The following is a 13,914-nucleotide window of genomic DNA, read 5'->3' on the forward strand; positions in this document are numbered from 1 at the left end:
GCATGTGTTAAACTATGAATTCAAACTATTTAAATTATGCAATAAAGAAACTTGCTGAAAGAAGCGCGAGAGCACCTGGAAACCTGCTGTTGTTGGATTGGACAAATGAGAAAATGTGTTTGGACCTATGTTATGTGATTCTACACTTCTTTTGCACTTTAGGTTTAATTATAAAAATGTTGAATTTTGGGCTTACTTATTACATAAAGTCTGTTTATAGTTAAGCACAAAGCTGCAGAACAGACTATCTCTAGTCTGCCCACCACAGGTATCGAAACCTGATTTCTAGTGTTTCAAGTCCACAGACTGGAAAGTTCATTATAAAGGTATTTACAACTTATTTGATCTTGAGTTATATACAAATGCAAAGTAAAAATTATCAAATATTTCAATAAAGTTATGCATGCTTGTATCAGAAATGACAAATATCTTTCCAACCAGACAGATGGTGCTACAATACATTACTACTGATGTTTGTCAATTTTGGAAAGAGATTTTGTAAATTTTAGGCATATTTTATGAAAAAATTATACCTTACTGGATTTGCCCATGTCCTTCACATTTTCATTTTGACATCACAATTAATGAATAGCAGGGTCAAACAACTCACCATGGATGACTATTTATTCCAAAACTAGTTTTTTTGTAAGGTCAAATTATCACAAAGCTTTTTAATATTAGATACAAAATATAAACATTCTTAATATAGTCCTAATGTGGAGAAAAATAGAGTAAACAAATAAGATATACGATTTTCGTAAATTTATATAGAAGTCATTAACTTTGACATCATACTGTTCTGTCCCTGCTGATGAAAATATAATATATATGTAAATCCCAGTTGTCATTTTCACTTTGTGATGCTCATATTATGAGCAAATTTTAATTTAAGTTTCACCATTCTCACAAATTTACTGAATGTGTACCAGAAATTTTTATTTTCTCAAAGTGTGTTTGTTTCCTTAATACAATGGTGGTGTTGGGTAAACAAGGCTCACAGAAAGAATGGAAGAAGACACTGTTTGTTTTGTTTTACAAAACTCAAACTCATCATAATTTTGACAGGTCAGGCAAAATTAATAATATAAAAATGTTTATTACTAAATCAATATGTGAATCTTGTAAATAAAACTGAACAAAGACTTCAAAGCCACGAAAATTTCTTCGTGTTTGTAATTTAAAAATAGACACTTCATAGCCTTCAGAAAAATTAACTGGTTATATTAAAAAAGGATTGACATTATTACTTATGATGATGATGACAAACCTCTATGTCTAACACTCAATACATCTTCTCTTTAATCTTCAGATAATTATATTTATTTTAGATCTCCATCTAGATCTATTACATCTGAGTTACATGTATAACTTGATATTATAAGATGCCCAAACAATTGGGTTTCAGCCTTTAGTGTGATGTGTTAGCCTAGTATCTATTTCTGCAAAATTTAAACAATGCCTAAAACTGTAAAAAGTTAACAAATTGTGCTGTTATGATATACACCCAAATCTAGATCTCGTTAACACATCAGGCCAAAGTACTAACACTAGACATGTTTGGTCCTAATGTTAGTGATATCAGTGTCCAATGCACAGAAATGTCTTAACTTTTTAAGATCTGGCCTATACATATGAGCCTAGAAGACCTATAGCATATAATACATTATGCAAAATTGTGATTTAATACAAATATTTTTACTTCTTTATTATCTCAAAGTCAAACTATATACATTTAGCAACATTAAAAACAAATAAATTAAAAACAGCTAATTGTTTTGCTTTGTCATAGTATCAACAGATCTGATCTGTTAAATATGGTGAACATATTCTTGGACCTGTGCAGCACATCAGACAATAACATGCATGTATGAGCACAGAAAAACAGTCCATTCAATAGTTAACATGTTTTCAACCTGTTTATTTGTCTTTAAACTTAAGTAAAATTTGTGGGTCAACTTATTAATTAGACACTGAAACTTCTCAATTTTCCGTAAAAGTCTGGGAATAATGTTCAAAAATTTTTTCAAAGTTTTCCAGGATTGTGGGATTTTATGCTTAATCCTTATTTATAAATATACTACTAAATCTATTATCAGGTAGAAGGAGTGGCCAAAGACTCCTACCTTATGCAACATTAACAAACCTTCTTTCCTAATGTGATAGGCAATGGTTGGCCAATTGCACAAATGAAATCAAACCTTAAGATACAAATTGTTTATAAACACTTTTATTTTACTACAAAAACCTGTTAAATTACCAATCAATTATGTAAGTATTTCAAACTCTCATTTCTAGATACTATTTTTCAGCAAAACATTTCACACTTTTGCTTTAGTTTCTTTTATGACTAAGTACATAAAAGTATTTATTATGACAATGAAAGTTTTATACCTGAATTATTTAAACAAGTTTAACAAGATTTTAAACAAGAATGAACAATTACTATTGAAATTCTAGAAAAGAATGGTTTTCCTATTACAGTTATTGTATAAAATTTGAAACAAATAATAATTAAACTAAATAATGTTAATAACACTTCAATTTAAATATTTGATAATTATCACACTCCCTTATTTAGATAACCAATCTCTGTATTCTAAAGACAGCTGGTATGGGTATTAAAAGTTAACCTGAAGATGACCTAAGAAGGTCGAAATATTTGTTCTGTATTTTACTTAAAATTTTAATACCCATACCAGCTATCTTTAGAAAACATTTTTACTTCACGTGGGTTTCTTGTCATCATAAATAACCAACCTCTGTTAATTAAGGTCTAAAACTGTGAACTTATTAAATAAGGCCTATCTACAAATACTCTTACATGTGTGTATAAAACGTATACTGATCTACAATCAAATTCAGTAAAATACAGCAATTCTTTATCATTTAGAAATATCAATGTTCCCTCTGCTTGAAAGGCTGCATTCTATCCATTACTAGATGTCTCTGCAACAAGTTGGAGAACATCATATTTCTTCCATCGGTAACAACGTTTTGCAAAATGCTATGAAATGTGACCGATTTTAAATTTAAACATTCTGATAAGCCTATTCCAAGCAACAAATTAAAGAAGATTAAACTCCAAAGAGACTTGGACTATAAAAAAAACAAACCTTTCAACCAGAAACAAATGTCATGGAGACCTCTTTTAAACACTATATTAGGGATGAACTGCTGTCTATTGGTATGGAAGAGGTCATGATAGATATTTATCATTAGTGAAATAGAAGAATGGACTAAAATGTGTTGTAGGATAGCTTTTCAAAAAGTTTAAAAAATAAATTGCTTTTAATTTAAGATTAACAAGTATCTAAAGAGATTAAAAGGATAACAAAAAATATAAAATCTAACTGGATTACTAAATACATAACAAAGAAAATCTGAAATAAATGCTTTAAGGTTAATAAGTTTAAAGATTTACAAAACTATAGGAAGGCTATGGATTTGCTTTAAAAACAAATTAGAAAATCCACAAGTCTCATGGAAACAACTGCCTGATAATCTTAAAACTATCAGTAAAGATTTTTTCAAATACATTAAAGATGGCCAATATGTTAGAATGGAGATTGGGTCCTTAAAGAATGCAGACAGCAAAATTTGTTTTGGAATGTAACATAGCTGTGATTTTAACTGTTTTATTTCATAAAAGAAACTATTACCAATATTTCAATATTTATGAGCTTGAACATTCTATGGGAAATATTAGAGTTGTCAAGAATCATGCATTTTAATCCCTTCATGATAAGCAATAAGAATTCCCTAAAAATTACAAATCAGTATGTTTAATCTTGCTTCTATAGTGGATAAAATCATAGTCTGATAAAGTCACTTAGTAATATATATCATTAATGGATGTAAATATGAATTTACCACAGGGAAATCTTATCTTACTGTTCTATTACTTTTTTTTTTTTTTTTTCAAAGATGTTACCTGTCTTCTGAATGAAGGAAATGGCATGTACTTATGTATATAGATTTCTCAAAAGCTCTTCATAGTATGGCAAACAAAATATTAGGTAATAAAATCACATGAATTATGACTGGGAAAAAAAAAACTAGTTAACTGGATTATGTGTTGACTAGATGAGAAAATGTAAAGGGTTGTTCAGCAGGATACATCAGGGGGCAATGTTTAACCCTTTCTTTTTATTTACATAAATGATCTTCACAATAGAAGTCTTAATCAACAACAGCCCAAGAAAGGCATTCAATGTTGTCAAGAGACTACAAAAGGATTCCACCCTATGGAGTGTAACACTAAGATAAAAACAAAAGAATCCTGACAAACATAAAGGGCACTGTCAGAAGATGAACTGATTATTGTACAGAGTTGTACATGGATGATGACCAGTCTGATGCCTCTCATGAATACCAAGAAGCAGATCTGACCATCCTGGAAAAAGATGTAAATGAAGCTATATAAACTCTTCCAAATACAATGGAATAAAGAATCTCCAAGCAGAGCTAATTAAGAATGAAAGAAACTCCATAATCAAAATTCGTAGCTAAATTGTGTAACAAGATCCTGTACACAGGTGAATGGTCCATCGACTGGATTCAATCAGTCTTTGTTCCAATCACAAAGAAGAAAAGAAAAATTGGCTGTGTTGACTATACAATGATAGTTCTAATCGGCCGTGTGAGCAAAATGATGCTGTGAATAATGATAAGTCTGATGTCTCTGAAGATCACGCTGTGGATGCTTTAGAGAAAGATAACACCAACAAAAGAAGAAAGAAAATTAGCAAAAGACCAGATGTCAATATGCAAGATCAGATATTCAACTTCAATATGAAAATGAGAGATGCAAAGAAGTTTAAATAATCTCTCTATCAAAATGGTCTATGTTATCAGTACATTATGTTTAATTATATCATAATTCCTATTTTAATTTTCTTTACAGATAGTTAAAAAGAGATCTACTTGAATAATCCAAGAGAGGAAAAGATGATCTGGAAAAACTTTACATTATTAATCCATTACCTTTTTTTAACACACATTATTTTTTATATACATGAAAAAAAAAAGGTGTGTACATGGTGTACTCAGAATTTCCAAAATCTTTTCAAAATATGCAGATAGGTTTTCACAAAACATCACTATTATTGGTTTACCATTACTTCTTGGAAATAATAAAGGTTCAAGCTTTATTTCAATACATCCTTCTTATGATGGCATCTAATTTATTAGTCTTATTACTATTTTCCAACAGATATATTATTGTAAAAACAACAAACCTGATTTATAAAACTACAGCACCCTTGTACTGTTGACCAGATTCAAAGATGAAGAAAATAAACAAGAATTTTGACTTAAAGCATAGAAAGATCAGTGATTTTATATCCACTCTATTTTAATTCTAATGTTAACAAGTTTTATATTGAAAATTAAGAGAGAATTTATCATAAACTGAATTAGAATAAAAACAGAACCACACCACTGGTTGGGCTCTCTCACAGTATGGGCAAATTATGTGTACAGTAACAATTAGTTATAGTTTTATTTGAGAACAAGATAACTTAATTAACTTACTCTTAAGTTTAATAATCATAATAGAAACTTGCCTTTACTGTTTTACGATCCAGAATCACACGGTACGACTGCGATTTTATCTATAAAAGAAAACTGAACAAATACTTCTAATACTTATACCGTGTTTCTCCGAAAATAAGACAGGGCTTATATTAATTTTCACTCCAAAATATGACACTAGGGCTTATTTTCGGGGGATGTCTTATTTTGATATATTAAAAAAATGAAGTTACAAAGTAAAACTATTAAACTAACCATTTAAAATAAACTATTATTAAACTATTAAACTAACTGATTAATACTTAAACAAACTAATTAACTAACTATTAAACTAATTAATAATTTTTTTTTATTTCTTTCCTCTTCCTGCCACTCTTAACTAGGGCTTATTTTAAGGGTAGGGCTTATATTAAAACTATCCCCAAAAATCACACTAGGTCTCATTTTATGGGTAGGTCTTATTATCGGAAAACACGGTAGTTGAACCCTTTCTCTAAACGATGAATATATAAGAATCCAACTTTTCAGCTCCGAATATCCAATAGCCAAGGTCACATATACGTGTTTTTATATATATTTGTAAAGAATGCGATATCTTTGTTTAAAAAAAGTTTTAAAAATTATCATTATGTATTTTTAATTCTGTTTCAGTCTGCTTGACAAATGCCCAGCCTAAACCAAATACTTGCAAATAAAACAATAAAGTTACTAAATTTAAGGTACGATTTAATCTTTATGGGATAAAATGTTTTAAACTTTAACATAAGACTTTTTATACAAGACTTGCACTATTATCTCCCCTGTCTTCCGTCTCCATGTTCTTTTGAATCCGTAACGAACACATATATAATGCGCACGACAGAAAATATGTCTTTCGCCTTTTTTTTTTTAATTTCGCACAAAGCAACTCAAGGGCTATCTGCGCTAGCCGTCCCTAATTTAGCAGTGTAAGACTAGAGAGAAGACAGCTAGTAACCTTCAGGTTACATCACCACCCACCGCCAACTCTTGGACTACTCTTTTTACCAACGAATAGTGGGATTGACCGCACATTATAATTACCCCACGTCTGAAAGGGCGAGCATGTTTGGTGTGACGGGGATTCGAACTCGCAATCGAACGCCTTAACCCACCTGGCGATGCCGAGCCTCCTATTTCTTGATGTCAGTATTAACATTTATTATCTTAAAGCCGTAATGTTGTTGTTTGTCCGTTAAACAGCCATTAAAGATTTAGATTTGCAATTGACAATTGAGTCAAACCTTATCGCGACAACTAATAAAGTATAGTTGAGTTACCATATAAAATCCTTTACAAAAATTAAACTTGGGGAATTATGCACTGTACTTTTGTTTTTACATCAATGTATGATTTTTGTTGTTTGTTTTCGGGCCATGTTCTGGATCGTGTTCACTCTTATTTGCGAGAAAATGGGGACACTGCTAGTTGTTTGTTTCCCTCTCACGATTAGTTATAAATCTGCAGTTTTCGTAAACGTGTATTACCGACGAGTTGCTCTTGGTAATAACAGACGACAAACCGAAAAGTACTGTTACCGTCACTCGTTGGGCCAGAGATAAATCTTTAAAAAAGTGTGATTTGTTTCATTAATAAGCAAGTTTCCTGGGACATAGATTCAGCAGACAAATTGCATTTACAGACCTATTTAAGACTCAATCTGTGTGAAGTAAGGGGATTTCTTGAACTGTGCTCTCAGAAGAGTCATTCTGTAAAACTATTGTGATACAGCTCGTCATTGATGCTTCAGTCTTCCTGGCATGTCTTAATTTTACACATTTTAGTTCTTATTTTTCTTTTGAACTGATCCCAGGACTGGAAAGGCCAAGTTCAGGTGACTGACACCAAAAGTGTACAACTTGCTTCAGTCTTCCTGGCAGTTCATAATTTTACATATTTTACTTTTTACCTTAATTGCCCTATACCTCTACTGTACCACATTTTGTCTGGCACATATAACCATGTAGCTTTGAACCAATAAACATTGAATACCTACCTACAGCTCGTCATCTACACTATTATTATTTGAAACATCAAACCAGGTAGCCAAAATTTTGTAGTTCAGAGGGCTATACAGCAAGATGACTCCATAAACTTTAACTGTCTAACTGAAATGTGCACATTTGAACAATTATAGAAATACTGGTACATTATCCACAAAACCATTTATTAATAAAGAACGTATGCAAGCACTGTGATAAGTGGGATGCATGAGAGTTAAGACAACAAACCCAAGTTACAGTAAAATAGCCAAAACTAGAATATTCATAAATGATGATGACCTAACATGGTCCAACACTCAACTTTGAAGATGTTATGGCAAAAGATACAAGTCTGAAACTAATTATTCAGTAGATCAAGAATAGTGTAGAAAAACTCGATTCCAACAGTTTCTAAGTACAACCTCAAGAAAATGATGAACTTGGCACAATGGGATTCATTATGCCAACAAGAGAGTCTTTGTTGGAAATAGGAAGGTACCAATAGCCAGAAACATGACTTCAGTTAGTACTTCCAATGTCTACATTCTAAATTGCTTCAACATGTAGATGTGAAGGCCAGACACGTATGCTTTAGGAAGCCAGTAAGATTGTTCTTTCATTAGGTTGAATATTATGGATCTATAGAGAATTGATATAAATCATGTGAATTATGCTGTGAACAAAAAGAGTCAACAAAAGAAACAATATGGGTGGCTACAGCAGTATGATGTTGGAGCACCACCACTTGACAAAATTCCTATTAATGGTTTTGGTCTGCTGCCACAAAGTAAGAGTAAAAAATAAATACATATGGTTATGATGGATTATTCCATAAAAGCAAAAGCATATTATGTTACTAAATAGGAAGTGGAAACTCGAGAAAAGATAATCATCAATTAATTTGTTTCAAGATTTGGAGGGCCCAATGAACCTCATGACAGAGAAAATTTTGTTACAGCCTTCTTTGTGGAAATGTGTCAATTATTTGGAAGCAAAAATACCAGAATAACAGTACCTCAGTCATCATCCAATGACATGGTAGAGATGTACAACTACATATTTTGAATCACTTAACAATTTATATGGATAGAAATAAGAAAATATGGGTTTGAAATCCTCCAGTGCTACTTATGAGTTACTAAATCACAGTACAGAAGCTGTAGACATGATACAATTATCACTGACAGTTGAGAGAGAAGTTAAGGCATCAATGGAATCACGGTTCTTGCATTGATAGGATAGTTAATTAGCAGGGCTTCACAAATAATCTGTAGAAAGGCCAAGGAACATCACAAATGTCATACATGAATTTACTGGAATATTGTTGTACAGGTGTTGGTAAGGGTAATATTTTATACTGAAAAGAATGAGTGATCCAGTAGGATGATTAGTACAAACCAAAGTTCAACCACTATGATTGTCTTTGTAAGTAATTTGGTAAGAGAAAGACATGATTGATAAATTCATAGAACTTGTTTTGTGGAAGGTAAACCTACTAGAGTCTTGAATTCCTGTAGAAGCCACTTTCAAAACATCACTAGGGATAGACTCATCAGAGAATTTTCTCAAGTGACTACCTTGGGAAAACTTCCTTAGTGACAACAAGTGTCAATACTATACAGAAGGCCATCCCATATGTATAACGCAACTCTCAGAAAATAAAAGCATAATCAGTAGACTTGATGAATGGCCAATCCTGTTTTATTTTGAATTAGCATTATTCAAAGGACTTCTCAACCCAGTAAGTAGTTAGTGTTGTAAGCTATATTTTAATCATTAAATGTTTGTTTGCTAGAGTTATAATTTTTAAATTTCTTGAAATAGAAAAAAGAAAATGATGTAAATATGATAATCAATGAATTGAGTATGTTTATGGTGTTTTTTTTAACACAACTATTTAAGTACTATCTGCACTAGCCATACTTAATTTAGCAGGGATAGACTAGAGAGAGGTCAGATAGTCAGCACCACCCATCTTGGGTTTCTATCTCACCAATGATTAGTAGGTATGACCATCACATTATAACATCACCACAGCTGAAAGTGTATGTTCTTTAATGGAGATTCAAACCCACTACCTGTAAGTTGCAAGTCAAGCACCCCAACCACCAGGCCATGTGAGTAATTATTAATTGACTTCAATTGTTGCCTGTTAGATAGTGAGGATTACTGCATGTGTAAATCATTTAAGAGTTATACAACAATTTCATCTGTGATTGAAATCCTGCAACTAAGTCTTACTTTTATGAAATAGGCATACATTGGTTTTTGGGAAGTTCTCTTAGAAGTTATTTGAACCATTATATTCGAATATTATAACATTAATAAGTTCTGCTCTAGAACACATTAAATCAGGTAATAACACTAAATACTTTGGTAAATAAGGTTTAATTTAATTTCTTATTAATGAGAAAAACGCTTCATAATTACACACATCAAAGGATATTTCTTCAGAAATGCTCATATATTCAAAACAAGAAAATATATAAATTTCAAAATCTCAAGCAAATCATGTTGAACACATGTATACTATAAATCCAAAGAACTGGTTAATGTTAAGAGAAATGCAGCTCTCTTAATCATCTTGAAACTATAACAGAAAACCAAAAACTAAAAAGTTTCAACATGGAATTCTTAACATGATATGCATATGTTGAGAAACACATTTATAAGTTAGAAATGCTTCTTAAAAATCAACTTACTTAAAAAACATTAGCAAAGCTAAACATACATCATTTTAAAGAAACTAGTTTTTATTTACTTTATAATTTTAATTCACTCTAAAGAGTGATTCAAATTATTATTAAAGGATTGTAACAAGTACATCTTCTTCTTCTTTCTACCACTTGATTCCGTCAAGGAATGTAGGGCTGCAATCACTTGCGGTTTCATGAACAGGTATTTAAGTGAGTAAGTTGTTAGCCCACTGCACCGAGCCGTCCCTAATTTAGTAGTGTATGACTAGAGGGAAGGCAGCTAGTCATCACCACCCACCGCCAACTCTTGGGCTACTCTTTTACCAACGAATAGTGGGATTGACCGTCACATTATAACGCCCCCAAGGCTGGGAAGGCGAGCATGTTTGGCGCGACTCGGCCGCGAACCCGCGACCCTCAGATTACGAAGCGCACGCCTTAACGCGCTAGGCCATGTCGGGCCATAACAAGTACATAATTTAACACAAATCCGTTTAAAAACTGAAGTTGTATCCAATACATCTATATAAATATTCAATATTTTTTAATAATGCACACATTTATAATAATAAGTACTAATTCATAAACTGAAGTTTTTACTAAGTTCAAAGAATTTTCCTCCTAGTAAATATAAATACTTGGAGTTAAATAACTTTAGTTTACTCAATGTTACAATCATATAAAGATATTTTTTCTGTTGATAATTTGACAGCACACTTAAAAAAGAAAGACTGACAACCAATGTATAATGACACTGATAAAAACAATATAGATGATAAATTTTAAACTAAAAAAGGAGGATTAAGATACATTTGTTTCTTTTTAAAAATATAACTTTTTTTTTCAAAACCTACTTAACAATGATTTAAAAAAAAGTGATAACCAGTGTTAAAATTCAAAACTTTAATTCTTGATTTACCATTATTTTAAAACACTGGAAATCAATATTGTGGAGACACTAAAACAGTTCAAAAAGTAAACATTATCTTAACAATGATGTTCCTGAAACATAAACTGTTTTTTCCAGAAGATTGCTATCAATGTATTTAAAGGTACCTTAAAAATACAGGTAATGTTTTCAATACTAAAATCACATTATAAGTAGGGGTAGGCAACCTAAGGTTCCTGAGCCACATCTGGTTCCTTGAATTATCTAATATGTTTCTTGAATCTCTTAGTTATTCACTCATTCAAAATCTCCTCAAATAATAAAAAAAACATACTAAGTAACTGATGGTATCTTCATAAACAGCTAACAGTCTGCCTCAAGACAGAATAACAGCCTATACTTGGCCTCACTCAGAATCTTAAAGTACGACACCGGTGCCTGTTCGAAAATAAACTGATTTCGAGCAAGCCAGATGACGTACTTAAAGACTGCTAAGGTGTACTGGCACATGATATAAAATGGTCCTTGCCATGAGTGGCGGGCCACCCTTTCCCACATCGCCACCAATGTCGGACAAAGGGCCAACATGTGCAAAACAGACTCTACCTGCGAGTGACACATCTCAGTTGCACAGTACTTCCACAAGAATATACGCTCCCTCACCAGAAGGATGTTATGTACAATACACCAGTTGAAGGCCTGGAGATAGCTATCAAAATGGCGCAGCACAACTCGGCTCTAAATAATGTCCCACGGAAGAACAGGGTGGTGTTGCTCAATCCTGTAGGTACATTCCGGGGACAGGTATTGGTAGAGGGAACGGAAGTCTGTTGGGACATCAATGGACATGGCACGACATCATCAAATCGCCGCAGCAGCGTAAACGTACCAGGAAGAAAGGTCAAAACACGTCGGTATTTGCAGGCTCATGGAAAGACCAAAAAGTCTGAGCCCCACGCAAACCAAGAATCTCGTGAGGTGGCAACGGGGCTGGCCCTCCAAAGACAAACAGCAAAAGGTGCTGGACAGGAAAAGAGAAAGACACTAGGTTCAGACACCAAACATTCCCTGTAGGGCAGAAGAGTCAAAAAAAGCCGAGATACAGCCTCAGGTTTGCCACCCCACAGGAAGGTGAAGATATTGTGCTCAATAGCCCATGCAGTGCAGTCATCCAGAGGAAGAACAGCCCTGAGATATCAGACCAAGGGGTGTATCCTCCTCCTCACCACCTCTGCCCTGCCAAACATGTTAGCAGGGCAGTAGCGGTAATCGTGTACTGCCAAAGTGACACGCTGCACCACCTTCCCCCAGGCAACCTTGGGGCACGCGAGAAAACGAACCCCAAAGCAAGTGACTGGGGAGGAGGTCCAAACGGGGAGTTGGCAGACGAGGTCCGTTTGCACAGTAACCGAGCCTGAGACTTGGCATAGTTGAGCTGGATAGTACTGGCCTGATACTATGAGCAGTAGCCAAAGCCAAACCTCAGGATGTTGAGTTCTCAAGGAACAAGTCCACATCATCTGCATGAGACACATACTTGACACTCACACCCTCGGCAACTGTAGACCACGTACCAAAACCAAGTGATACAGATAAGAGATTAGGCATAAAGTAAAGGGGACAAGGGACAACCCTGATGAACACCCTGCAAGTTGGAAAAGGAAGATGTCAGATATCCATTAATCAAGAGCCTGCTCGAAGCAATCACATACAAGGCTTGCACATACTGGACAAAAACAGAAGGAAGACCACACCTCTTCAGAAGAAACATCAAAAATTTGTAATGAACTCAATCAAAGGCTTTGCTCTGGTCGAAGGACACAAAGATTACAGAGATACACCTGACCATGATGTAATGGAACAGGTCCCCGAAAATACCAGATTTTGTTGAATGCTTCTGCACCGCAGAACACATGTTTGAGTGCAGTGAACAAAATAAGGTGTAACGGCACCCAAATGGGCACACAGGACTTTAGAAATAATCTTTGCATCCACATTTAAGAGAGATATGAGTTGCCATTAGGAAAGATCTTCAGACTGACTGGGATTCTTACAGATAAGAGTAATGAGCCCATCCAGCGTTACCAGTGGCATAGACCCCATGGACAGACAGCTGTTAAAATTCTGACAAAATAGGGTCTGAAAACATGCCACACATGGCGGTAGAATTCCACTGACAGTCCATTCAGCCCAGGACACTTACCAAGTGGCATGAACCGAATGGCTGACCAACATTCATCCAAGTTGCTGAGTTGCGCCAGCTGATCATGAAGAGAAGGATTGAGGAAGGGCAAAAACTGAGTGATGTCTTGCCACAACCCCTCATCCACAGGTGAGAGCAAATATAAAAGGCAATAAAAGCTGAGGCATGCATCTAGATGATGATTGACCATTCTCCAACATCAGACTGGAGATGTGTCAGGTCTTGGCCATCTCCTGTACCTTGCACAGCAGAACTCGTATAACATTTCTGGGATCGAGAGATTTCACCAGACTGAAAACACTTGCTGCATGGAATAGTTTGGAATACTCCAAATCTATATCCCATGTGAAGGTTCTCAATGTCCGAGAGGACTCAGTGATCCATTGGCCTGCCTCAGAGCAAGACAGCTAATATGGACCTTGCTTGTCTTGCAAGGTCAGGCAACAGGCTTGCAAATGCTGCATGCCTGCTTGCCTCAACAAAAGGCACAGGCTTCTTTGAAATCTACCCACCACTACCCATTGACAGACTCAACAGAACAAAGTTCCCAAACCGAGGCAATCAATTTGTCTCCAACCTCATTCTCAGCAAGGA

At 34.2% G+C, this 13,914-nt stretch overlaps 1 protein-coding gene across 3 annotated transcripts in view; it reads right to left on the reverse strand.

The window, feature by feature from the left end:
• Positions 1-5,701, reverse strand: part of LOC143244093 (anoctamin-1-like) — a 72,337-nt gene extending 66,636 nt beyond the window's left edge. For 2 of the 3 annotated variants that reach the window (XM_076488154.1, XM_076488152.1), the window contains exon 1: positions 5,565-5,681. The gene's annotated coding sequence lies outside the window, so the exon portion shown is untranslated. Of the gene's footprint in view, positions 1-5,564 lie in introns of all 3 variants that reach the window. The other variant, XM_076488153.1, reaches the window with a different exon arrangement.
• Positions 5,702-13,914: the final 8,213 nt, after the last annotated feature.

Source organism: Tachypleus tridentatus, chromosome 2 (assembly GCF_004210375.1).
Source record: "Tachypleus tridentatus isolate NWPU-2018 chromosome 2, ASM421037v1, whole genome shotgun sequence".
Taxonomy (NCBI): domain Eukaryota; kingdom Metazoa; phylum Arthropoda; class Merostomata; order Xiphosura; family Limulidae; genus Tachypleus; species Tachypleus tridentatus.